We start from the raw sequence: 5,265 nt of genomic DNA on the forward strand, positions 1-5,265 counted from the left end.
AATGACCACCTCTTTACCATCATTTAGGTCTCCCTTAAAAGTCACTTTGTGAGGGCAGCCAGGTCTGAGAACTTCAGCTAAAGTGGTTCTCTATTCCCTCCCCATTCCTTACTCTCTGCCTCATTGCTTATTTTATTTTCTCTATAGAACGTACTCCAGTCTAAAATGACCTATTTCTAGTTTCATCACCTGCCTGCAAGAATGTAAGTTCCCCAAGGGCAGGAATTTTGTCATATTGTTGTCTTCTATTTCCCAAGTGACTGAAACAGAGGAGGTGCTTAATAAAATGAAGAAATGAATGAATGGATGAGTGTCCCCTCTGAGCTAGTCCTTGGATTCAGGACTAGGGCACTGGGATAAATGTGAGTTGGGTTTAAGATTCCAATCTAGATCCTATTGGTGGTATGAGCACAACCAAATTGAACCCCCATGTCATTTACTCCCCCACATCTCTTTCTATTCATTTCCCTTCAATCACATTATCCCAGCTCTACCACAGAGTAGCTATTTGCCCTTAGACAAGCTGCTTTACCTTTCTAAACTTAGTTTCCTCTTCCGTAAGATGGGGCTGATGGCTCCTACACGCACAGGGTGGTGATGAGAGTTAAATGAAATTGCTTATGTTGAGTGCTTAGTGCCTGCACCCTGCGTGTAGCAAGCTCTCCCTAAATGTTAGCTACAATTGTGATTTTTATTATCTTCTCTGCCTTTCCTGTCTCTCCCTCTAAGCACCCTGTGCACCTCAGGTCTGCCCACCAGGGGGCCCCACATGCTGCTGTTCATGCCCAGGCCATGCCCACTGGTGCAGGACATGCACCTCACCTCAGCTCCTCCCTTTTACCTCTGATGACAGCTCTGTCACCTCTCCACCAGTGCTCCCTCTTCATCCCAAATAACTCAACCCCTTGCCCCAATACTTCATGCATTCCACAAAGACCTACTGAGCACCTACTATATGCCAGGCTTTGTGTTAGGTGTTGAGGATACAAGAAAGAAAGATCTGGTACCCTCTGTTTTCAAGGGGCACACAGTCTATAGGGGAATGGTGGAGGGGCCGAGAGGCCGAGGGAGCCCTGACCTGGATTTTCAGGGTCAGAAGGCAGGAATCTGTCTGCCCTTCAGAACCAGCCCTCTAGCTGCAAAATGGAAGGGAGTTTCTCCCTTCCAGCCCCTCAGCCTCTCACTCCAATCATTTTGGCTTCTCACAACTCAACTGAAACTCATTCTACAACACACCTGAAATTCTGAGCTCAGCTCATTCCCTGCATCTCAGACCCTATTACAAACACCTCGTTTCCTCACACCAAATGCTTTAGTTCTCACTCCAAATATTCTCAGCCTGTCACCCCAAAATCTCATCCCCTATGCCCAGTGGGAGTTGAGCCCCTCACTTAAAATACCTCAGCTTCTCTTTTTTTTTTTTTTGCGGTTCGTGGGTCTCTCACCGTTGTGGCCTCTCCCGTTGCTGAGCACAGGCTCCGGACGCGCAGGCTCAGCGGCCATGGCTCACGGGCCTAGCTGCTCCACGGCATGTGGGATCTTCCTGGACCGGGGCACGAACCCGCGTCCCCTACATTGGCAGGCGGACTCTCAACCACTGCACCACCAGGGAAGCCCTCAGCTTCTCTTTTAAGAAATACCGCAGTCATTGATTTAATTCGTGGTTCTTAACCCTTTTTTCAAGCTCTTAGACACAGGAGGGATGGGAAAACACTCCCACCGAAGACAATGGCTTGGTTGGGAGTAGTTCTCTTTGGGGATGGGGCATATCAGCTTTTCTGTGCGTGGTTGTGATTTGAAGCGTCATCCAGGGGAGAGAGGGGCATCCCTTAACCCCTCCTAGTTTGGGGATTGCTTACTTAAATGTTTTCATTTGTCTTTCTCATTGTCTCTATTCCCCATTATCGTATCTTCTCACTAGTTTCAAATGCCTCACAACAAAAACTTTTCTCAGAGTCCTTGGAGAAAGGCCATTGACCTCATCACCCCTAATTCTCCAAAACTAGTCATAGAATCCTAGAGTTGGAGGGGACCTCAGAAGCCACTTATCCAGTGGGTTTCAAACTTCTTTCAGGGACTTTTTTTAGCCAGGGACTCTTTTTTTTCAACAAAATCTTATGTGGAACCCCAGTATATTAAGCAGTTGCTGGGGCTTGACCATGTAACCCATAGGGTTCTGTGGATTTAAAGTATGGATTTAAAAACCCCTTGCAGTACAAGACTGAATTCTTTTCAAATTTATTTTACAACATCCCATAACAAGCAGGTACTTATTCTTTGTTTCCAAGAGTGTCATCCCTCTTGCATTTAAATACCTCACTTTTATGCCCATCAACAAAGGATTGGTTTAAGAACATGTGATATATATATAAATTTGCAGAAACATGGATGGACCTAGAGATTATCATACTAAGTGAAGCAAGTCAGACAAAGACAAATATCATATGATATCATTTATATAGGGAATCTAAAAAATAATACAAATGAATTTATTGACAAAACAGAAACAGACTCACAGACATAGAAAACAAACTTATGGTTACCAAAGGGGAAAAGGAGGGGGGAAGGGGTAAATTAGGAGTATGGGATTAACAGATACAAACTATGATACATAAAATAGATAAGCAACAAGGATTTACTGCATAGCACAGGGAACTATATTCAATATCTTGTAATAACCTATAATGGAAAATAATCTGAAAATATATACAAATATATAACTGAATCACTTTGCTGTACACCTGAAACTAACATAATATTGTGTCAACTATACTTCAATAAAAAGAAAGCCTCACTTTCAACTGCCCTATTTTCCTCAACTCTGAAGAGTAAGTAACTTTATACTCTAAAATTGCATTCCAAAATTAGGGAGGGAAGCTTCTCTCATTCAAGGAGAAGTCCCATGGTGTAATTTTCAGAGACTCCAAAGAGAAAGATCAGCAGAATGAAAGAGGGTCCGCCTAGTGGGGCTCCTCTGGTGATTATCAGGAAATCCATTTCCTGTGTAAATCCCTGTTCCCCGCTCTGTGGGCATGGCCTGAGTACTGGTGCTTACCAGGGGACCGGCTGCAATGGAACATAGCCACTCTTGGACCCCATGAGGTTGCCATAGACACTGATGCGCAGGGAGCTGGCAAACTCGTTATTATTTATATGTATCTTCTCTCTAATTGCCATGGGGTAGCTGGAGCTTGTATGGGTGCTACAGCAATGGGGATCAAGGAGTGTGTGTGCCAGGGTGTGTTTGTGTGTGCACACAAAGGTGTCTGTAGGCTCCAATGGCCACTGCGGCCACGTCAGAGAGGCTGTTGAGGGTAGTGAGGGAGGGAGGGAGAAATGAGGTAGTAGAACCCTCACCCTCTGCGGGAACAGGTCAGGTTTGTCGTCCTGTTTTTCTATTTTCCCTTGGGATACCCTAGGGGCCTCCGTGGCAGCCCTGGTCTGTGCTTGTTCTGACGTCTCTCCATCTTCTCACTCCACCTTACATTAATGAATATAAAGTTTCAGCATCTGGAGTTCAGGAACCAAGTTGCCTTGAGGGCTCCGGAATGGCACACTGATGATTAATATGCAAGCCTTGTTACTAGAGTGCAGGCTAGCCATCACTTCTGCCTTTAAGGTGGATGATTTACTGTCATCCACGTGTATACAATCTCATTGCCCTGCCCCGCACTGGGACTTGGAACCAGACTCTTAACCCGGTGCTTCGAGATAGGAAGTGGCCTTACTCCCCAGCGCCTTACTTCCTGTTGCCCTGAGGAGGGGTGGGGCATGATATTCTGTCACCTCAACCCTTCCCTTCTGCCCTCTGCCCTCCTTCCAGGCAATCTATTAATGCTTTTCCTCTCCTATTCCCTTAATCACCCCCACTGGGCAGCCTGGTTCTCAAACCAGCTCCAAGGGCTGTTGGCTAAGGAAAGGAGAGGAGCCCTCCCTGGGAGCTTTGCTCCACCCACCCCCTCAGGGAGGTGGTCTGGGAGGCTGGGACCCCTCTCAGCCTCTCAGCTGCCTTCTCCGGGCGAGCCAGCCTGCTGACAATGGAGGCCCAACTCCCAGTGGGCATCCTGCTATAATCAAGACTGAGCTGCAGCAGTTGGCTGAGCTCCACCCTGCCCAGTAGGGGCTGGCCTCTGACTTGGGGTACAGCTGCCCGGGCAGGTCAGGAACCTGCCCGGCCTGTTTCTCCTCTGCCAGACAGTTGTGTGCCTCCGTCCTACCATCGTCTGACATTGGCGACAGGAGCCAGGGCCCCAAGGAGTCCCTTCATTCCACAAATATTTAGTAAGTGTCTGGGGCTGAGTAAAGAGTGGTGAACAAAACAGGCAGAAGCCCTGCCATTACAATTTAGTGGGAAGGCAAATATTAAACAGATAGCTAACACTCTTCTACTTAGGTACCAAGTACTTTACTATTACTCTTCCCAGTTTTCAGATAAGGTAACTGAAGCACAGACAAACTAAGTGACTTGCCGGATGCCACACAGCTGGTCAGTGAGTTGCCCAGAAATCCAAGTCAGGCAGTCTGACCCCGAACTCACTCTTAAGACAGCCATGCTCTTGCTCTACTGCTTCTCATACCAGTAAACATATCATTACACAATGTGATGAGTGCCATAAAATAAAATAAAGGCTGCCTGCAAGAAAATGGGGCTATTTTTTTCTTCCTTCCACTTGCTCTTCTAGCCCACACCGCACAAAGCCTTTTCTAAATGGTTCCCATTTCATCCCTTTCTTAGCTGGCCAGAGAGAGAACATTCTCTCATCTCTAAGGTTGGAGTGCAGGAAGGCAGAGCTCCACCTGCATCCTTCGCCCTGGCCTGGTCTCCCTGAACAAACCGTGCCTGAAGGGTTTTATCTAATAATGGCCCTGATGCTTACACAAGTCTAGACTGTCAGCTTCCCGAGGGAAGGCTGCTGAGAGCTGGCTCTGCACAGACTGGGGGCGTCTCCCGAGTGTGCAGTGTGACACGGGCTTTTTGACCTTGGCCCTCTCTCCACATCGTGTGCGCCGGACTCGAGTGTGGAGCTTCACCAGAAAACTCGGTGGTCCAGACCCCTACACACTCCCAACACACACATACACTCGCACGCACGTTCTGAGCACTTGTAGGGTCCGCCCTGAGACAAGCCCACAGGTCGCGAACCTTTCAGCTCCCTCCGGGCGGCCCAGGTCTGAGACCACCCCCCACCTCCCCTTCGCTCCCCCGCGCGCTCGACCCAGCCCAGGCGGCTCCCTTGGGCGGGGCGGGGCCGGCGGCGGGAGGCC

This window comes from Neophocaena asiaeorientalis, unplaced genomic scaffold, assembly GCF_003031525.2.
Source record: "Neophocaena asiaeorientalis asiaeorientalis breed wild unplaced genomic scaffold, Neophocaena_asiaeorientalis_V1.1 scaffold484, whole genome shotgun sequence".
Lineage (NCBI taxonomy): Eukaryota > Metazoa > Chordata > Mammalia > Artiodactyla > Phocoenidae > Neophocaena > Neophocaena asiaeorientalis.